Raw genomic sequence first — 23,487 nt, 5'->3', positions numbered from 1 at the left:
TGTTCCATGCATGAAGATTTTACTCTGAAATTATTGCTAGGATTCTCTCACTGTGGCAAGTGAAGCAATCAATCTATAAAGAAAACTACGTAGGAACCATTGTAAGTACTTTAAAGTACTAACCATTGTAACTTTGTAAGCCATGGTAATGGAACCATTATAATTAATTTGTGCAAGTGAAGGTGCCGTTTTGACTATAGTGGATGAGCTTTCTGCTCCGTGCAAGGCCTCAGGTGTTCCGTTCGTCCCATGCCAGCCAGCATAGTCAGTCTTTAATGAGAACGAACCATTGCAAGTAGCGCGTTTACGAAACACGACTTTACTTCGTCGGAACATTGTTTTAATAAAACATAAATTCAACCATTCTTGTCACAGCTAGTAATTGTCTGATCAATAATTTATTAAACGCAGCATTCCTGATGACGTGTGGAAGTACCAGTGGAACACACAGCCCACGCTGATAACCGAGGGCACTTACAACGTCGGCGGTACGTAGGCGATGGCCATTTGGCACCGGTGGAACTTGTGAAGACACTTCATAACAAAAGCAGGAGGTATCCCCTACTGTTCCGGTGACAGCGGTACATTTATTGCGTACAAGGATGCACTTTTCCAGTGCCGTCAAAACGGTTTCCGCATGAGCCAGCTTATAACAGTCCTTGCTGAGAAATTTGTGCTTACCTGAATACGTGCAAATTCATACATAACCTATCCAGTAGAGGCTGGTGAATGAATATGTTCTTGTATCGGTGGGTTAGTAAAGGACACTCCTAAATATTGGCAGAAGCCGAGACTGTTCATTCCGTGCAGTGACTAATTCACTCGTAAATGGAATCATGACTTGACCATTGGTCTACAAGTTTATTTTTCAAGCAGAATCTCAGTGGGTTTGTCCTGCTCACATCGTGATGATGTTTCCCTTGACCTGATCAAGCTGGTTGGCAAATCAAGTGCTTCGATGCGAATGCAGAGTAAGATGGGCAATTAGGGAGGCGTTTCAGATGTCTTCACTGGAGGGTCGTAACGGTACGGTCACGTTTTCGGCACAGTGCGATAATCGCTCACCCATAGCATGTATCGAGCAGAGGACGTATCCCGTTGCGGCCGACTGCAGAAGTTACGGCATGCAATTTGGGGCAGCCCACAACAGTTTATTTATGCTTTGGTTCTTTCATACCCAGCAAGCCAAGTCGCAGCCGCAGCGTAAACAACTTTCACAAGTTGATGAAAATGTAACACAAGGATGCACAAAATTGTTAGGTAGTTGTTCACGCTCTTATGCCATAAATGGTTACCAAATAACTCAACTATAGGCTTCTGTAACATTATTTGCGTAAACAGGGCACCAATCACAGTACCCAACAATTTTCAATGCATGTGCTATTACCGCGAAATTGTAATGACTTGTTAACAAGAAAATCTACGCCATGCCGAAACACCAGCATTCCAAACTGAATTTTATTTTTTGTAAAGCGATTAGCATTCCTTGCATACATTAAGCACCATTTTTGGCCAGTATTTTTGGAACCTCTTTCGCCGCGGACGAACGTTGCGACTTCAACGGCGCGACGGATAAAATTCACAATGCCAGACAATAAAAATGAGTTCCTTAAATTACGCCTATGCAATCACACTGTAGTTCCTCCGCAGTCAAAGATGATGAAACTCAAATTTTGAGTTCCGCTGGTTGGGAATGCGCGTTTGATCTTTTCTGTCACGTACTAAGGCGCAGAGACTCAAGCATGTGAGTGCGACAACGCCGTAAACATTCTTAGCATACTCCCCCTCCCTTTCGTATTCTAAATAAAGGTTTATTCAACAATGCAGCGTGTTTCTGCAGTTTTAAGGCAAATTGCAGTAGCGTCGAGGGTCATTTTGAGGCCGTAATTTCTGCCTTGTAGGTCTCGCGTGTTTTCTTCTCAATTTCACGGAATTTCTGCGCAGGTGTAGCGAAAATGTGCACCTAGGTACAATACTTGCAGCGCTATCCATACAGTCCCCCCTTTTACCGCGCTTTGACGCTTTCCGTTGCACAGTTCAATGGCATTGCCCCGTGAATTAACACTTCCGCATTTCTTTCCAAGCTCATCTGGTGTCTGCAATATGACTCTTACACATGCGCATTGAGAAATCTATTTGATAATGTCCTATAGCCCGTTGATGGCCTACACAGGAAGATTGGCGAGGACAGCCGTTTTAGCGTTCGTGATGAGCTGCAAAACACGTACTGCTTAGAGCCGGCGCTTACAAACTTCAGCTACCGGAGTCACCAAATGGGTTTCGGATAACCAGTTTCCGAAACGTGAGTAGGTTGTTGGATGACGCACCTATTTGTCATAGTCAATAAATTAGGGGCATACGTCAAACAAAAATTTATTATCCCTCGGTAGAAATGCGACCTCTCAATTTTTCTTTGTCGTCTATGCCTGCTGCTCGTAATAGATGGACAACAAGCAAGAACTTCGTGAGCCATCTATTGTGCTTATTAGTGAATAACACAGAAAATATATTGGGTCAAGGTTTCCACGCACAAGAAACCGACATGTCGTTTTTCACTTCGAGCACTGTCGTGTTCTGCTCGCTGTTTGAGATAAAACGTTATAATCATCAGAAGGAACCAATACTGCACAATCTTCATTTTGCTTGGCTTCTTCATCGCCACGAAATTCTTGTATGCATTCAAGAAAGTTGCAGAAAGAAAAAAAGCACTGCGTACGGAAGCACAACAGTAAAGTTTCCCAACCACTAAAAGCTTCTTGCCTGGCACAATGAGCATGAAATATCATTTTTCATGAATTGCCCTTGCACTACGGCAAATGAACACTTTACTATATGTTTATGCCATACAGGCATCCCTGACAATGGTATCACAAGTTACCAGCAACTGGGGTGCGTCAGCAGCATCGATCACGCAAGGCCCAGCACAAGCCGTGCTGGCATGGAGGAAGCATCAGGCAATTTTGAAGGCGGCGCCACGTAAGTTAACATTTAGAAGTTCCACTGCAGAGCAACTCGAAGACGACTAGGATGGCTACCCGTGTAACAATCATGCCTCTACTTCGTAATTTCTCCTTGGGAGGTCTAGCTCTGATGGCTGAAACAGTACTGCATTGGCAGTTTTGAGCGTTCGGCCAGAGCAGCCTGCCTTGACATTCTTCATGGTTACAACAGCGCGACCGGACTAGCACAGAGTAAGGAGGGAACACAACCAGCAAACTACACAAGCTCACCCGATTTTCCACCGTGTTAAGACGCTACAATGTGCCGTACACTTGCAGGTTTGTAACTTGCTTACTCACTCCCCGCTATGGAATACATAAAGGCTGTGAAGGAAAGATGGTGATCTAAGGCTCACAATATGAAGCAGGGTTAGGTCCAAGTTTACCGAGGCAATTCGGCATGGGTACGCCGGCAGTAAGCAGAGTGTTCGAAGTTATTCTAAAGTCGACCATTATGGCGTGCCTTACAATCATACCATCATTTCGGTACGTAATAACCCAGAGTTTAGGTTTTATATAGTCACGTGTTTCCAAAGAGGACTGGCGACGTTCGATAAGGAACACTGGCCCCTGAAAAACAGCGGCGGCGGGATCAGGCTATCGAGCGGGTGGTGCTAGAACACGCCCGTCTTCCTTCGTGTTTTTCGCGTCTCTTTTGCAGTGTCCCCACTACTGCAGGTGGCAATATTTTAAATATTTTTGCCTCCATGAAAACGTTCCAAAGACCACAAGAAAAGAATTATTAGGCAGCACTATGTTAATCCGTTACCGAGCCGACCTTACTTGTCGAGAGGCACTTTGCACTTCGCATGATACGTAACTTTGACACTTGATACGTTAGGCAGAGGGCGCATGCGTATCTTATACCGGTAAGACGGCAAGTTTAAGTGCTTTTGTAACCATGTGACAGCATCCTGACCAGCCCAGACGACCCTACTTTGATATCAGTTGGCGCTTCCTTTCTTTCTCTCCAGTGAGAGCAAGAAATAAATGGTAAAAGTCACGTCAATGTGCTTGGCTAGATTTCGCCAGTACAGGGGCGAGTTAAACCTCTCAGTTCAAATCAGGACCAGCTGTCCTCACTCTCGAAAATAGTCTGCTTTTAATACTTTCGTCTCCCCTAGGCAAATCACCCAGGCAATCTGAAGACTGTCCAGTAGCAAATCACCATCGTCGACTCCGTGGCGATACTACGCCCATGCTCGACATACCCGCAGTAAATCCGACACCGAAGAAACTGATGTGGGATCTGTGGAAAGAAATCAACTGCTGGCACCTAGTTCGCTCGTCCTCCCCCCCCCCCCCCCCCGAGACTTCTTTACTCTGGCTGCTAGGTGAAGGGCGGGCTGAGGGCTTTTCGTGGAACTCTGCAAAAGCCGGTTAACACGCTGTGTTGACGGCTGAATAAGTGCCGACGGAAGCGGGGTGATTTGACTCGTCTAATTAACGGCGCCTTTCAATTAGTCGTTGTGGCTCCCTCCCTGTCAGCCTTTTCTCAGGTGTCTAGGTAATTGTGGCGTGAGTGCATTTAGTCGTTGTCCACGCCGCGTTGACGTCTGGATAGGAGGTACTGGTACGACACGTGTGAAAACGTTCAATGAACTCCATTGATGGTGTTGAGACGTAACACTATTCATCTTTTTCCGGGGACTGCATTGCCCCGCTAAGAACTCAGTGTTGTCGTTCAGCGCAAGAAGGGCCAGCCTTATTTTGAACTTATTCGAATATTATCTTTGATTGCATCTGTTTAGTTTCACCGCAACCTGTCTGCCTAATCGGATTCCATGCGTGAGGCGAATTGGGTAGTAACTTCTGGAAGGATAGCGGGCACCAGCGATTACGCTGGAACCTTCGACGAGTCATACACAAGAGTGTCCCAGCTTGTTTTACCCCGAGTTTAAAAACGTGCCGATGCACTCTAAGACGACGCGACCAAATGCAATGCTGACTCTTCTATAGAGTAAGTCGCACTATTTTTGTTGTTCTGCTTAATTGCCTGATTAGTCAAGAATAATTAACCAACTTTGGAAGCAACAAAGTCAGGCAAGAAAATTCCGCTAAGAAAGTTGTAGAGCGCTTTGCAAAGCGTCCGATTAGACAATTTCCAACTTTCTATCTATTAGGCATTAGTGTCTTTCTGCGTACTGCAGATGCCCTCGAAAAAAAAAATACCGTGTGATATGTAGGCTTGCGTCCCTAGTATCTGGATCCTCGGTCTCACTATCTCTACCAACTGCTCCAACGCCTTGGCTCTCAACAATATCTGTGCCGAGTCTCAAAACACCCTACGCCATGTTAAACGTATGTCCAACCGACGGGGGGGGCTCAAAGAAGAAAGCCTTCTCCGCCTCGTGCAGTCCTTTCTCATGTCACATTTCCTGCGTTGCTGCATACCTCAACTGTTACCGGGCTGAGCAAACGAAGCTCCACACTCTCATACGAGAGGTCTACAAGCAAGCACTTGGCCTCCGGCATTCCACCAGCACTGAACTCTTCAACCAACTGGGAGTTCACAACACTCTTGTCCAACTCATTGAAGCCCAACAACGCTCTCAGCTTGTACGGCTCACCCATACGGAAACGGTACGCTTTATTCCATCCACGCTTAGCTTCACTTATCATCAGCAACAGGGCCCGAAACAATCCATCCCGACTGACATACGTAGCTGGATCTACACAAGACCATATCCCTAGAAACATGCACGCCGAATATAACATGGCCCGGCGCCAAGCTCGGACCGAAGTTATCATATAAGCTCTTGCTCACATACCTAACATCACATTTGTTGATGCAGCCCAATATTCCCATAGCACACGATTTGTGACCGTTACACGTAATGGAGTCTTACATCTCGACTCCAGCGACAGTACCCCCGCTGCCGAGACGGCTGAAAATTTGGCCCTTATCCTGGTCATTCTAGATCCCACCTGTCACACCATCGTGTGTGACTCTCGCTCAGCCGTTACTAACTTCAGCAAAGACCGTATTTCTCCTCAAGCTCTTCGCATCCTCTGCCAGGAACCACACTCTAAAGATAGCATGATTTCCCTGACATGGATCCCAGCCCATGCGGGCGCTGTCCACCCATACCTTCCAAATCTCAACGATGTCACCCATTCCATTGCGAGAGGCCTAGTCAGCCGCGCCGGAATCACTGAAGACGAGTTGGACACCGCGGACAATCTGACCCCTTATCATGGTCTCTTTAAGGCCTTTTACGTCAGTCGCCGAACCTTCCCCCCAACTCACCCCAAGTTCAGCCGGGCGCAGCATACCACCCTGCCTCTGCTACAAACACGCGCCCTTCACCCACCCGCCTCCACTTCATATTCCCATACGTTTACACTATCCCCTACTGTCGGTGCTGTGGCACTCAACCGGCTACGCTTCCGCATATGCTGTGGGAGTGCCCAGCACAGTACACACACATTAACACCACGACCCTCTCGTCGAGGTTCCATGAAGCACTGCGGAGCTCAGCCCTCGACGACCAGACCTGGGCGACCCAGCACGCCCGTGAGGCGGCGGCGAGGCAAGCCCTCGACGTCCCCTCATGGGAGGCTTAGGCCCGGTCGTCATAAAGTGCTGGTTCTATAATGAAGGTTTATCCCCACCATACAATTAAGCCGAATAAAAATAAGCTGACTTACTCTATTCAACAGTCAGCAACATGTAATTGGTCACGTCGCATTAGAGTGCATCGGCATATTTTTAACCTCTGGCTAAATTTAGCTGGGATCCCCTGCATAAAAGACAATGCACTTGCCTCGCAGATCCAGTTTTCATCAATCGCCGACACTGCTGACTGCTGTCATTGTGCTTCAGAGTTACATGTTTTGATGGGCGGAACTTCCCCCAATAAAGAGTTATATTTGTAACACCCAGTTTTCATACTTAGTCGGTGTGCAGGGGCACTACAAAGCGGCAATATTTTATAACAAAACTACAAGCAGTGCAATGCTTCCTTTCACCATTATCCCTTACCGCATCATGTACTCAAACTTGGTGCGGTGGCGGCAACAGTTTCCCTACGTTATCTTCTTCACGTGGTGGACCTTTCGTAGCACGTCAAGGTTGGCGTCTGAGAAAAAAATAGGACGCCGTAGAGCGGCAAAACAGGCCTTGGCAGCTCCGTCGGGATGCGTTGACAAATGACGCTACGCGGTTACCAGATGGGTGTGCATGTCTCCGCCATGAACAATCGCTAAATGGTCAGCGTCGCTGTTTTTTTTTGCACAAGTTTGAGATGATAAGCGGAACACGTTAAGTGCCTCGAGAGTTTCTGGCGAGAGATCAACGACCTTTCTTACATTCTGAACAGCTTGCTGCATTCCAAGATGCCACAAGTTGAAGCTCCAGCCACCATGAATAGTGTACACCTTTGCGCACGCATCCACGGAATCTGTCTATCTTTTGAAGCGCCTGCACAGGCGAGTCGTCTCGTAATCGCACCTTCTGTAAATTAACTCTTTTACCTCGAACAAAAATCGCAGTAGGCGCTTAAGAAAGAGCATTCTCTTTGTGGCGTGTAAATACAGGAGCCATATAATAGATGAAAACTGACTCTGCGCCGTTCCGTTGGATGCATGGGAATGCGGGAGGTGGTGACTATGGTGAGCAACGTTCTCGAGGAGCCAGGAGACCTGTAATCAGGGCCAGGCAAGCACCTTTTTGTCTTAAATGAGGGTTCATTTGTTTAAGAAATCAGTAATTAAAGAGCAGTACAGTACGTGAAGAGCAGTATCTTCTTAATTACACAAATAAAATGTTATTGAATTATGGTGACATGGGGTGGGATGTGCAACGCATATAGTGCTAGCGGCCTGGTGAAGTTGGAGAAAAGCAAGATTTGCGATAGCATTGCAACAGTTTGTCAGCGCATGCTTATGTACTGTAGGTGGGCAAAGTTTACTGAAAGACCAAATGGTGGTTAATGAAAAGATTTTACAAATACTTCATTTGAAGACACACTTCTCTGTGAAGCCATGACTATGTTTAGGCCATGCCCCTTTGGAGACGATGCCTCGGACACCCATCTCCCGGAATTTTAAAGGCGGCCCAACGCCCGTTAGCTAACTGGCATGGACGAGGGTGCCAGATTTCCCTCTAGGTAATATTGTCTGAAACTTCACCACAGCAACTCTTGAGGCCTGCTCGCATCGTCACCAACACCGTTCTGTCCCAAGTCTCACGATATATGTGAGGCCGAGGCATACTCTTGGAAGTCCCGTGGACTCCGGAAAAGGGGGGGGGGGCGTTGTGACCAAGTGACGGCGAGGAGAGAACCCCTCGGGACGCACTGGCTTCCCGATCACCAAGTATTGTAGGTGGCTTGATCTGTGCAACGGAAATCAAGTGTAAAAGGGAGCGGTATCAGGGAATCCTCAGTTTTGCACAAGCAGCTGTAGTTTACTGGTTTTCCTCGTAAAGCCATTGTTGTGACTACCAGTGTTCGTAGTCGCTAGGTTATTGTGCATGTCTTGGCGCACATGCCAAAAAAAAGTGTTTGGTTAGTAAGCGAGTTATTATTGGACATTACACGGTCTATAATGCCACGAGCTCTACTTTGTTTAATGGTCTAATACCTTGCTATACCTGTAGTAGCTTCGCCATTCGTCTTGGCAAAATACTTTTCCGTTTCGATCTCGTAGCTTGCGGTATATTGCCTCAGATCAATATATCTGAGTACCAGATGCTTGCATGGCTACATTGGCGTGTCTGCATATATCATTGTACCTCATGAGTTACGTGCCCTTGTCGAAACGTTGGCTTCAGCTGCAATCTTTTTTCGACCACGGTTACCCACTTGAAGCCTACAGTTCATGTGACTATCGGTCTTGTGTTCTAGGATTTCCGAGAGCACCATGGTTCTCCAAGAGAAGACGCACTACCAACTGCCTGAAAGCATGTCCACCGTCTTCGGTAGGTTTGAGAAGGTGTTTTACCTGCTGTTATGCCACCTCTCGCCTTGAAGGTGATTGATTAATGTAACGTCTGCTAGGGCACATGACCCATTCAAACAGCATTAACGCTGGCTCGGAGCTACATGGTTCTGCGCAATCTGAGCTGAAGATTCTGTATGGTTTCATAGTCCCAAAATTCTTCTAATCACTAGGATTGTTCGTAGATTACCTTTCCGTAATTCCGGATGCACATTTACCAGAGGTATGAAAGCAATATGTATATTTGTAAGGTAGAGGGTTGCAAAAAAAAGAAGAATGCAACATTCACCTCAAGAAACCTCCTGGCCATTTGAGATGTTTGTCCCAACTGCGAAGCATGCGCTCTTGATTTACTGTGCAAGATATCATGCCGTCGTCGTGAAAAGAGAAATCGGCGATAAGGCTCTTAAAACCTTGGATTAGTAGCAATGCTTCTTCTTGGGCCTGTTTAGTGAAGTGGGTAACTGCATTATGAATCGAACTGGGCTGCGAGCCAAGTTCTTACCATAGACTGCACGAAAATAGGATCCTGCAAAATAATCGTGACCATTGGATGGAACGAAGAACAGCAGACGTGGACGAAGACGACGTAAGACAGGGTATGTACTAAGGATGTGAAATGAAAGGCAAACAGCAGAGCGCATAACTGAAAGTAAAGTACGCGCTATGCAGTCAACACAATTTACAGGCACGCACATCCGGTTTCACCGCACTGAGCGATGATGCTCCCAATATACTGTGATGTTTTGTTTCCTCTTCCGGTTACCTTTTATTTAGAGGCGAGAAATGACGACGGCGCAGTAATGATGACGATGCAAACTATAGCCGACAAACCGCTGTTCGTGTTTCATCGGACACCGATATTGCGCACACTGTATGGCTGCAGTGTCCGCTAAAACGCGGTCTATACTTTGGTATTCTAGCTCTTGCTTTCTCTTTCTTTTCATTTCTCGCTCTCAGATTTGAGAACCAGAACATAAACGACAATATCTCACTATAGGGGGAGCGTCCTCCCGCACTGCTATATAACAGTATGTTCGCGCCTTTCAATCGTGATTGCTGAACTGCCGCACTATGCCCTTACTACACACCACACGCTCTGCCATTCGCGTTTCATTTAACGCCGGCAGAACTTGTCATTCCAGGCAGGCTTTTTTTGTGTTCGTCTGTTTGGCGTCGTTGTAGTACTGAGTTGTGGAACTCCAACAAAACCAAAAGTTATCCATAAGTGTGATATCACCTTACCTAAATCAACGAATTATGGTAGGCAGGTACTTGTCTGGGGCTGTTTCAATAAAAGCACTATTAGTACGTCACCAATGACCGACTCGCACATCATCCATCGAGCAAAAAGGCTGGTTCCCCAATTGTCCACGATGTAAAAGAAATTAGACCGCGATCGCAGGCGTGCTTTTATCGTTCTAGAGGCACCCATATCTGTGAAACGTATGGTGTGTGCTTCGTAAAACATGTGCGGCCTTGTAGCCACTTTATGATCGGGCAAGGTTGAACAGATTCGAAAATAAATTTTTCTGATATAAGTGGTGTCATCGTTTCAAAATTAATGGTGTGATACATACATAAAAAAGCAATTTATACCGTTGTATAAGGCTAATTCCTAACGCAGATTACGTCGCCATACCGGTCTCTCGATGATACCTATTAAGCCCTCCTGTTGAACCCAATCATTGGCAGGTATAAATTCGTGCCACACGGCTGCGGTAATCTTGACGCTGTCGTCATACGATCGTATTCGACGTAGTAATCGTGCTGCCATCGTCACGCACTCAACTACTTGATTTACTCGAAAACGCTGGTTCGTTTCGTAAGGCTTCGCGGAACCCCAAAAATGCTCCATAGCAATAGAAAATACTTCGCATCACCTTTATTCCCACGGTGCGTTGAAATTCCACGATGTTTTTTTTTTTTCTAGAAAAAAGCTCTTTACAAATATGTACGCGACCGCAGATCCATCCTTGACATTACCATAGGCATCCGAAACTGCCACAACACCAGGAATGTACAAAGACAACCTGTTCGGGTTTCTCGGAGTGAGAGCTTTGCAGTAGATCAAACGTTCTTTTTCTTCATGAAGCCTGATAAGTACGAATTTTACATGGCCAGGGGGCTGACAATTTTCTCGTCAATGAACGTTTCACTGCCTTTTGGGGTTAACTAATTTTGCTTAAGCAGGATTATGCCTTACCAATTTCGAAGGTAAAACTTGCAGTTTAATTCAGAACTACCTTAGCCAGAGCAACTGATCTTCCTAAAAGCTTTTGCATTTATTGTGCAAAATTGTGAGAATGAGCAACCAATACAAGCGCCAGGGTAGCATCTACGATCTAAAAAAAACTTGTTGCTTCCCATTCTTCTTGCTTCTCAATCAGCACCTCTGGTTTCAGGGCATACAGACATGACAGAAACCGAAAGCACAGGTCTCACACTTCCAGTTTACAGCAGCAGCAGCAGCGGCGATTACGAAGTGGCCAGTACGAGCCGGACTGGCACAGAGGAAGCATCGGACAGTTCGGGAAACGACGCTAGGTGAGCAATTTTTGTAAGAATTCTTTTATACCCGAATTCCTCCAAGAATTACGCTTGCACTGACGCACACGTACGATGGGTGGAAGTTCTGATGACCTAAATGCCAAATATCAGCTTCTGTTCAGACAATTTGGTATCGGCGCAAACAAAAAGCTTTAGCTCAAGATCCACTGCTTATGTACACTGAAAGGGAGATATAAATTTGCTTGACAACACAGTGTACGAGTATTGAAGCTTGTGGCATTTAAAGTAATAGTATTATCACAACTCGAGAAATTACATTATCAATTTGTCATATATTTAAGAAAACATGGAGAAACTCAAGACACAAAATTACATCTACCTAACTAGGTAATGAAAACAATGCTATGATTCTATCAACGGCACAAAATAACGCATCTAAAGTGCACAAATTTCATCTTTTACACAGCACCTGAAATTTTCTATTTTATGAGTAAATCATCGCCAATGCTCGCCCACGTTGTTACAATTTAAAGCAAACTGCAAATAGATACAAAGAAAGTTGTTCACTTGGGATTCTCCAGGAGATGCAGCTAATAGAACTGCGATATATCTTGTCCGGTAGGTAACCTTGTACATTGTATGCTTCCACCGTTCTTAAATTTAGTGATTTAATAATTTTTGCACTTGCATACCTAAACACAAATTATGATGGATACTTTTGCTGGAATTAAACTAGTTCAAGCAAACAAAATTTGATTGTTTGATAGTTCTAATTTACTTATTAAATAATCCGTTCTGGATACTGGCCAAGCTGGAATGATTAGAAACGATGTGTAAGGTAACACCACGACTTGAACCAAAGCACAGCTTTGCAGGACTCTTCTGAACAACCACAACAAGAATAATTACAAGTATGCAAGTAAATAGCACATTACCGCAACAATAGCAACCAATTTAAAAAGGGCAATAGGAAGGAGAGAAGACATACAGCTTGCACGCACATCTCTGCTCTACAGCCCGTTTGTTTGTTTGTTTGTTTTTCTTCCATAAACGGAAGAAAATATGTCGTATCAGCAACGCCTATAACTCAACGCTTGCAGCATTTAACTCATAGAGAAAAATGGTGTTGGCCACGGAAACAAAAGGGAGAGAAATACAGGTTACTTATATTGCATCAACGAAGATGCAATGAGCGTTGCAATGCTTACGATCGGCACAACGAGACGATAAGAAGCAAAAAAGAGAAACTTCTTCAACAGCATATTTCATCAACTGTCCATGAAAATACTGAAGTATTTGGCCTATTTCTGCTGGCTGCGATTGGGGGATATGTTAGTACGTGCGCATTGCCTGCTAGATGCCTGCGACAGGGCCTGTGCGCATTTAGAATTCGAGTCGAATTTTAAGACTTCGCCCAAACACTGCAGGAAAACTTGAACCCGGAAGTTTTTCTTCCTATTCGACATGCAGGGCTTGAGTTAAGACGTGTGATGTCCGGAAGGTAGTCAACCCATTTATACTTGTTAGAAATCACGTGAATAATTCGCCTTTGTACCATTTCCAATTATTAATAAGGCCAAAGCCTTAAGTGACTCGTTGCAATGGCTCATGCCCGCAAAAAGCGGCAGTGAAAGAGGACTTTAATGATAAGGATGGCCCAGCGGTCTATGCACGGGTGCAGTTCAATGGTACGGATCATAAAACAGAGAAATACAAAAGGCAAAATAACAAAGGAAAAATAACAAAAAAAACAAAGAAAAAATATCAGGAATGGCTCATACCCGCGTAAGCAAGCAAAGATGTAATCGCCAAATAGGAACAATGGAAAGAAAGAAACAATAGAAAGAACGAACTACGGACAGAAAGAGCCAATAAAAACAAGAATGAAAATACCTTTAGGCATTGCATTAGGTTCTCTCATATGACTTTGAGAAGGTCGATCTACAGTGCCAAACGTTTACTTCATACTGCGGCTCATTATGTGTTGTAAAAATCTGACCCGTTCGATCGTGCAACATTAGTCATTAGCATGCGTGCAACAGGCTTTCGTTTTCAGGTGTTAGGAGAGCGTACCTTGGTGCCGAACGTTTTTACTCGTCTTAGCACACAAAGCGTCCTAAAATATTCACCAGAGAATACGATAGCCTATAACGCAATATTTCAGCACAGCTTAATACGTGTTCTCATTTCGGGATATACTGAGGCAAAGATTTTGAGAGACATAAATGACTGGTTGAATGATCCAGTGCAATCGCTGGTCCTGTTGGATTCCATAAAATACTACACAATTCGCGTCCCGCACACAATCAGATTGCAAAACAATCGCAAGCCAAGGCAACCGAACAAAGCAAAGCAAACAAGCGCAATCGAGAGCAGACGCTAATTGACGATAGTACGAAACGAGCGTTCTGGCTCAGATCAGATGCTTGTACGAAAGGAGCAGTCGGGAGCGTCCGCATGAAACCTGTTTCCCGCGCGTACGCCACTGAAGGAGCATATCTCGTTGGTCTCCACCTCCCCGTCGTTTTCGGCTCGCGTCTTTCATCTTTCGCTGTTGTGCTCGTTCACTAGGTTGCGCCGCCGACGCTTACTGCAGGAACGCGTAATCAAAAGCTGGGCTTTGAGACACAGACGTAATTTAGCTGACGCAAGTCTTTTTCAATGCCGAATGTATCACTTCCGAGCGCACATTTCAGGACTTTTGCCTGAATAATCCTTGTGAGCGTGTTGAAGACTGAGATGCATTTTTAATACTCAGGTCGGCTAGCTTTTTAACTAACCATCACTGACAGACGTTTCTACTCACCTGCACCTTTTTTATGTAGGCTATACATGATGTGATAATTGAAGGAAGGCTTCTGTATTTCAACTCGAACGAAAATAGTTTTTCTTTCGAAGTTCAACTTCACAGACCACCAAAAGCAACAGTGTTCAATTTCTGCCAATCTACAGCCCAACTGGAGCGCTAAATATCAATGAAGCAACTTAGAGCTCGAACTGAGCGAGTCGGTTTACCATTAACGCACGATTTAGTTTGGCGACCTCTAAACTGGCAAAGGGTATTTTTGTCGTCCCGTAACAAGAGTTGGCCATATTGAGCTACTTTGTCCATGTACTTGCAGGAATGCCACTGCAACAGGAGGAATGGAACAGCAAAAGTCCTGCGGTGTCAGAGCATGGAGTCAATTGTCTGTGAAGAAGTCGAAACACAAATGTGAAACGTGTGGCAAATTTATAAGCAGGGCTCATAATCTACCTGCACATTACCGCACGCATACCGGCGAGAAACCATACAAATGTGAAATATGTGAGAAGTCGTTCGCGGACAAGTCGAATTCCTGTAATCATCAACGAATTCACACAGGCGTGAAACCCCATATCTGCCCAATTTGTACTAAACCATTCAAAATAGTAGCGGAACTTAAGAGTCATCTCATATCACACAGTAACGAGAGACCTTTGGTTTGCGACATATGTAATCTGTCCTTTAAGCGCAACTCATATCTCCGAAGGCACCGCCAAAGAATTAACGAAGGCAAAATGCCGTACGAGTGCAAGCAATGTGGATTTGGGTTCGGAAAGAAACGAAACCTCGTCGCACATCTTTGCTAGAATAGTATGTGCGAATTCAGTGGAGATTGCTTGAGAGATGCATCTCAACTGATTGCACATCTCGGGACGCATACGGGTAGGCAGTCATTACAGCGTGACCAGTGCGGAAGTGCAGTAAATCGCCCGCGGGCTTTGCATAGGAAGGTGACCATGAAGCCGTGCAGGAAAAAATAACCGCTGACATTGTCCCGCAGGGGTGATAAACTTACCAAACTCATCGTGTGGAGAGACAGGCTTTTTTTACGTTTAAAACTGCTGAGTGAAATGTAAGACGCATAGGATGCCGCTTGATTTTTCCAAATTACGAGACAGAACGTCGTCTCCCACAGAATTTGGAATGCTTGATTGTCGAAGTATATGGCAGGTCCCGGCTAGAGCTCACTGTTTACAGAACTATGTTGTTAGCCAACCTAGCACTAGCAAACTTATTTCTAGACCTACCTTAATGGGCTGCAGTTCGGATTTGTGTCACTAGAAGGTTGAAATGTTGGCGCAAGATCCTTCACACCTCGTTTAGTTGTGCAAGCGGTCTGACAGTACTAGTAAACAAGCTTTACCTAGCCATCCTTTTAATTATTCTGCAGTGTGAATAGCAGGGAACACCTCTCATTAGGAACTATTTAAAATGGAGGCACTGTTTTCTTGTAAACTCAAAAAATCTGTCAATAGTTGAGGTTCTTAGGCCTTGCTGCCTTACAGAGACGGCTTTTACGAAATATATAGATATAAACATGAGGAAATTTATTTGCCTTGAGATTTTTCAATGCACGTACTGTTTTGGTTCTCTCCTTGGCTCTTGTATCACACCGAAAATTTGTTTTTTATCATGCTGTTGATTACAGTGAGACTGTATTAGACTATCGAATATTTTACGAATACGAATATTTTACGTGTTCCTGTATTGAGTAGTAACCTCTGTCAGTTTTAAAGTGAAGTTTCGTATTCACTTGGAAGTCGTCTCTTTTGACTTGCACTCCACTCTAGTTACAGCTGTACAATGTTTTTAGCCTGACGTGACAAACGTATCCCTGCGAGTGAGATACAGCTTTAGTTATATTATTGACACGCGCAGTTGTATGCCTTCTTGCTGTTAGCGCATTTCACCAACTACCAAATCTGAAGTTACTGCCCACTGCATGACGCAGCTGCATGCATCAGAACATTCTCCATAAATATCGTCGATTCTATCTTTTTTTTCTTTACTCTTGTCCAAACTTTCATTATCAAATAGGACGCGCAACGCGAATACATTTCTGCATTCTGAAAGGCACGCAAGCACCAGCGATTCCGCTGGAATCTTCCACGAACCATGTGCCAATAGCAAGTGATAATTTTAATAAAATGATTCTTTACAAGCAATACCTTGATTAACAAAAGAGCAGTTTCCTTGTTCCAAATTCTGTTTTCCAAAAACATTCTTCAGGTGTATTCTGCTCCTCCTGGAAGCACAGAGTCGAAGGCGAATACCAATGCCTGATCCTGGGATTTCTGAGCAATGCATCAGTCATGCGTGGATGGCGTTGCCCAGCCGGACCGGTGCCACTGACGTCAATGGTATGTTCGGCATGGCCTTTAGCCATCGATACCGCCCACAAGATGCTTACCAACCCACAGAGGAGGCAGCATTTCAATCGATCATGACGGTGGTGCCTTTATTGGTCCTGCGGAGACCTTACTAGCGCCACTATGTCGGTTGCTGTTTATGCAGTCGGCGTGAAATTCGTGCAGATGAATCGAGTGCTAATAGAGACAACACTACGCAGATTCTACATGACTCAAATCAATTCGTTTTCAACACGATCAATTCATTCGAAAAGGCAATGGAGGCTTCTCGATTTGTCTTGAATTTCGTGTTGGAATTGGGTCACAGTAACAAGGTTCGTAACGCGTAGCAAGCCAACCGCATGTTTTATTCTTCACGTTGAATGCTTGCTAGAGGATCCTCTCATCAAAGAGGCCGGGCGCCATTGGAAATTTCATTTATATACTGGGAATTTCCAAGGCGCCACCAAGGGAGCGTTTTGGTAACAAAATTTTTCAAGCGCTTTCGTTATGGCAGGGGATAGATGACATCGAGCTGTCTTGCTACTGTGCCATCAGAAGGCGAGTGTTACTGCCTACAGACTCTCTCCCCCTCTGCCTCGAATGGCGTCCTCAAGCGGCGTTCCTTGCCTGTCTTCTCCCCTACAGGAGCGAAGGCCCTACGTCATGTCAACGTGACGAGCCCCGCCCCCTATTTTATTTCGATACGTATTTGTCGTACGGCACACCTGTTTGTGCGCATTCCGTCATAGGATGATCAACCGAATTCCCGTGGTCGGTGCCCTTGCAAGCAATTCGCATTGCACAGAAGCATTTGTTCGTGGGAGCTTGACCGGCTCCCCCAAAGCTCTGCTCATTTCAGAGGAAGGGCACGTGGCCTACTGTTGAAAATTGCAGCTGTTTCCTGCCACGCAGCCGCTTATACGTTGGAGACGCGGTAGCCACTACTTCATCTACGAGCCGCGCTTGTATGTTTACGACAGCCAAACCTGGTGAGGGGACCTTTAACAAAATAACATGAAATATTACCCGGATGGCTCTAAAACAAAAACACGTGGGTGTGGGGGCCATAACGGAAAATTGGGAAAGGAGTATTCGATTGTCAGGGCACGCCTCTGTTTTCACGGCCGAAGTCTACGCTATATGGGTTTTTGTTAAAAAGATTATTACTGATAAACGCAAAAATGCAGCCATATAGACTGACTCTTTAAGCACACTGAAGGCTCTACGTGTGAAAGCTGAGTGTGAACCCCTGATAGGAGACATTTTAAACAAGGTGGCGATTAACAAATACGGGAGTTCAATTCGTTTCTGCTGGGTTCCAAGCCATGATGGGATAACAGGTAACGAAGCAGCTGATAGATGTGCATTGATGGCAGCGTACAAAGAGATAACAAACACAACACTTCCATATATAGATAGCATTCTTGCGATTTGAAAAGCCTTAACGGCAAAATGGCCACACGAATAGGACCGTTGTGCCGACAACAAGCTACATCTCACTAAACCCATAGTTGGCAAGTGGAAGTCATGTTATTAACAGGAGCGGTTCATCAAAGTAGTTTTATGCAGACTACACATGGGGAACACACACCCCGCACATAATTATTTACTTACGAAAGAAGACACATCAACATGCGATCAAGTTCAAGAGCTACTAACAATTATGCACATATTGCTGACATGTGCACACATTTAAATGCAAAGACGAAGACTTTTGCTCAAATTATATGAACTACACAGCCGTTACACCCTCCTCTAGCTTTAGGTGATGATCCGCTAGTCCCATTATCTGAATTGCGTAAATTTCTAGGCGACACTGGATTTTTACATCAAATATTCATTAACACAGCCTTTTCCTTCCTGAACTGGATTTTAAAACACCTCTTATTTGGTGCTGCCTAGCCTTAGCCGCTTTTGCGTCAATAAGCAACATTTACCTAACATATTAATTCGCGCAACTGCAAACACTGCTGGGTGTCCTCCAGGTTACGTAAGTTCGTCCATTGCGTGGTATTTCGACAATTTCTTCTGCAGATAAAAAACAACGATTTATAAACCGGAAGCTACCCTGGATTCGTCCTCGACATGACCAGGTGTCCGAAGCTAAGCAAAATTTCTTGAAGAAAGAATTGTCCTCTACCCAGGTATACCACAGATGTACGGGAAAAAATTATGCCGGTTTCTAAGAACGAAAACATTGAAGTTAAAAAAGATAGCTTTTTAGCAGCATGTCGGATGAGGACAAATTTTTCTTGGCCTGGCGGATGAGAATTTTATCTTTCATGAATCCTTCCCTGCCTTTCTAGGTAAGCACATATGTTACAAGGCGGATCTCGTGCGAGTGGTTTGGAAGAAAAAAATATGGAGAGTTTACATCAAGCTCGCGGCTGCCTAAGCCACAGCCATTGATCTTCCACAAAGCTTTCTCATTTAGTGAGAATAATGAAATATGTGCAGCCAATACGAGTCCAATAAATCATTATATAACCATGCGGTTTTCCCGTCATTAAACTTTTCTATAACAGCAGAACAGTAGTATGTAGCCATTGGTGCATACATGCATGTTCAATCTTGTTGTGTGACAAGCCAAAGCGATGGCCGACGCCTAGTAGCCTATCGCGGAGATTAATGCTTTATCCAAACACCAGAAGCAAGCAAACCAAGATAAGGCTTTGTAAGATCAACCTTGCTCTAGTCTAGGTATCGGAGACCAAGGAATAAAACAATGAACTACCAATACACTTACTTGTCTTTTTTGTCGCGTCACGTTGTGCCTTCCGTGTTTTCTTGCTGCATTTAGAGAATCGCTCCAGACAGAAGCAGTGCTGTTAGGATTTATGAGCGTCAACACTCTACGAAAACTTATTGCTCCTCTCGCGCTCCTAGCAGAGAATGTGACACCGTGTGGATCCAGCGCCTCTGATTTCAGGGTATCCACAGAAGACAGAAACCAGAAGTACCGGTTTTACACTTCCAGTCTGCAGCAGCGGCGGCAGCAACGATGCAGTGGCCCTTACAAGCCACGCGGGCACGGAGGAAGCATCGGGCATTCCGGGAAACGATGCTAGGTAAATCAAACTTCTGTAAGAATTCGGTTCAATCGAGCAACTCACTGAGACGAAATGGAAGGCCGTCCATGGCTCAGTTATGCTTGAACTGACAAACTTGTGCGAGGGATTGAAGTTCTGATGCCTGAAGCTCCAAGTATCAGCTGTTCTCACAATAAGGCGCAGGCTTTAACAGGAAGCTATATCTGGGGATCTCCTACCTAGGTCATAAATGCTAGAGAAGAAACCCTCTTGCTCTGCAACCACCGCAACAACATTGGTAAACCTTGTGGCGTTTAAAGAAATGTCATAATATTGTAATTAAAGGAATCGCATTTTCGTTTTGTTAAGAAAAATTGAGAGACTCAAGTACGAGAACTGCAACTTAATTGAGCTTTAAAAAAATGTCACGATTATCCAAACTGCACCTAATGTCACATATTACGTGCCCACGATTGATGTATTATTATTTTATGAGTAGATACTTTGGAAATCCTCGCGTAACTGATAGTTATTCACCCGTAGATTATAAGATCTGTGATTTCAAATTTTTTTTCAAGTTGGAAACCAAAGCCAAAATTCTGATTCACTAAATTCATACAAAAGAAAATAAAGAACTTTGTTTCTTTGCCTTGAGGGATTCTATTATAACGCTACTGCGGCTGTTGTGGCCAGTTCTTCACTTTCCCAAGATTTCATTCATTATTTATTTCTACATTTTATTTATATTTTAATAATTTTCCCACGAAGTTATAACTCATTAGGGACATAATCTAGTCTAGATACCGACCAAACTGGCATATTTGGGATAGACGTACGATCTAAACCACATGAGTTGAGCCGCCCCATAAAATTGCATTGGCCATGTGAACAACAATTACAACAATAAATATAGGTATACAAATAACCCATTACCCACACAATAGCGAACAATGTTCACCTACTGCTTAGAACAGATATTTCGAAAGAGAAACAGGCAGTAAAGAATGCATACGCTGTACGCGAGTGTACCTGTTCCGAGTAACACGTATGTGCGCCTAAAGGATTCTGCAGGCAAACGTCTCTCTTTGAAAGGGGACTAATCCTCATGAGTTCCACCCCCTTGTCGAGATGTTGGCTTCAGCTACAATGTTCAGCTACGTTTTTTACCATCGCAGGCCCCACTGTTCATGTGCATATCTTTCTTGCATTTTAGAATTCCTGACGCCACCGGCGCTGAACCATGGACTATGCAGTACTGCCAGGCTAGTGCAACTACAGTCTACGGTAAGTGCGGGAAGATTTTCCGCCGCTAATATACCACGCCTCATCTTGCAGGTGGCTCAGCAATCTGTCTGTAGTCGCATACGACACATCTATAGAGCATCGCCGCTGGCTCATGGGTGCACGGTTCTGCATCTGTCAATCTGCGCTCTACATTCTCCATAGTTTCATATACAAGAAATGTCACTGTTGTCTCATGAATTTAGACTCACGGTTGGGATCATCTGACGGGCGAATCGCTGTGGCGATAACACTACTCTCGCGTGTATGGTACTGTACTCCTGCTGAGGACAGTTTGCGGATTATCCGTGAGCAATCCCTGACGTAGAATTAGGAGGAGTACGAAACCAATACGTGCACTCAGGTAGAGGATGATGCAAAAAAGGCACAATAGAAAGAGCGCCAGGAGACATTTTCTGGCTATGCGACGGTTGTTAGTCGCAGCGGTGTAGCAGGCATTCCCGTTTGCTATCGTGTCGACGCCGCTAAAGAACAGCAGCAAGGCTCCTACACCTTCGCCATTAGAAGCAACGTTTTTTTTTTCGTGGGGCTGTTTATTGTTGATAGAAGTATTTAACTGCATGATGATCTAAACTGTGATTCGCTTGTCCTTACCTAGTACTTTGCAGCAGTGCTACAATGTAGTCTCATATATTAACGCGATTGCCTTAAGGGCCACGTGTCGAAGAAAATGCGCTGTCGGCGTCGGCGGAGTTGTCTGTGAGCCTAAAATTCCGTATACACATAGGTACCTTTGCGTTGCAACAGAACTGCAACAGAATTTGGTAACGATGAAGGACGTGTGGCTGGGGCCATTGTCATGCTGGAGCTTGCCCGTGTCTTTGGTATCAGCCCTCACGCGCGCGACACGGTGTTTCAATCTCTCGAGCACCTCCCGGTAAAAGGCTGAGTTGAGTTTCTCTCTGCGGTACAAACTCAAAATGACGATTCCACAGGCATCAAAGAAGATATTGAGCATCCTTTTGATGCGAGACTTGCTCATACGCACTTTCTTGGGGTGGAGGAATGATTTTAAGTGCCACTCGCTGCTCTGCCTCTTCTATTCCGAGTCATACTGGAACATTCAGGATTCGTCTCCGGCTACGACAGAGTGAAGAAAGTCTGGCTCATTTAGAATCCAATCGAACACTTCTTGACAGCTCAAAACTCGAAGTTCTTTCTCGTCTTCCATCAACACTTTCGGCACAAGCTTCGTGCAGACCTTGCGCATTTGCAGATCCTTGGTCTATATCCCATATACTGAAACTGTTTAGTTGGCAGGGTAGTACCCTCGCCCCATTTCCCGGCCGGTTTCCACGCCGCAATGGATAGTCGCGTCATAATATTATCATGCTCATTACTTTCATAATGGATCCTGTACGTATCATAGCAGGTGAAACATTTCTGGGCATGCTTGGAAGAACAATTCATAATACCTCATCTGACACGTGTCCCCTCACTTTTTCTTTGTCCTCCTCTACACGGGCTATGTCTGCTTCTCGTAATAGATGAACAAAATCTGAGAACTTCGTGAAGCGTCTAATGTTCCTATTACTGGATGATGCAGCAAATATATTGGGTCAAGTGTTGCGCAATTAAGAAACCATGTTAATTTTTGCTTTGAACATTAGCGTGTTCTGTCCGTGGTATGAGGTGGAACGTAATAATCTTCCGAAGAAGCCAATATTGCACCACCTTGACAGTGTTCAGCTGCCTCATCGCCTTGAAGTTCTTGCAGGCATTCAAGAAAGTTTCAGGTAGAAAAAAGCACCACGTTCGCAAGCACTGCAATAGGTTCCTCTGCCACTAAAAGCTTCTTGTCTCGATGATAAAAAAATAAATGTTCTTTTCTTATGAATTGTCCTGTAACAGCTGCGAATAAACACCTGTTATGTACTTTCATGCATTACAGGTGTCTCGTACAGTCGTAGCACTACTTACCTGCACCTGGGGCCAAGCAGCAGCATCGATCACATACAGCCCAGCACAAGCCACGCTGGCATGGTGGAAGCATCAGCCAATTTAGAATACGGCGCCAGGTAAGCCTGCATTAAGAAAAGTTTAATTGCAGAACAAATCGGAGACTACAGGGTATGCTCTTACTCTGGTGCAACTATGCCTGCACTTTCTAAATGTTAAAGGGGAGAGGTAGTGCTGATGTCTGAAATACGAACTGCTTCAACAGTTTCGAGCATTGGGCAGCCGTGGCTGGCACTAACATACTCATGGTTGCAACAGAGCGACTCGACACGGACGGAGGAAAAAGCATAGCGTTTCCTACCGTATACTTTAGAGAACTCGGGCGCAGCGATTTTTGAGCCACCATGGGAATGATTGGAAGTACATAGATGTGTCTGATCATTCAGACAGGGTTCTGTATACCTTCATTCGGGGTTGTCTGCCTCCAATTTTATAAATTTCAGAGCAATATCTACACTTTGATGTGAGCGAGATGCTGCGAACACGTACAATTACTACTAGTGGAAATGACTGAGCTTGCCTAGGAGGCAAAAGCGAAACACGCCAAGTGTCTGAAGCCACTGGTATGCCCGCAATAAATTCACAAG

General features: G+C 44.8%; 1 protein-coding gene and 1 long non-coding RNA gene across 2 annotated transcripts in view; both read left to right on the top strand.

Annotated features, from left to right (window-relative positions):
* LOC129381531 (uncharacterized) overlaps window positions 1–23,487 on the top strand; it is a 204,494-nt gene that overhangs the window by 103,304 nt on the left and 77,703 nt on the right. The window lies entirely within an intron of this gene.
* On the top strand, window positions 8,849–16,614 carry LOC129381646 (uncharacterized). Its single transcript, XR_011891100.1, has 3 exons — window positions 8,849–8,922; window positions 11,348–11,489; window positions 16,489–16,614. It is a non-coding gene; the product is annotated as an uncharacterized lncRNA (long non-coding RNA).

This window comes from Dermacentor andersoni, chromosome 11 (genome assembly GCF_023375885.2).
Source record: "Dermacentor andersoni chromosome 11, qqDerAnde1_hic_scaffold, whole genome shotgun sequence".
NCBI lineage: Eukaryota > Metazoa > Arthropoda > Arachnida > Ixodida > Ixodidae > Dermacentor > Dermacentor andersoni.
This window is presented reverse-complemented; position numbering and strand designations above follow the sequence as displayed.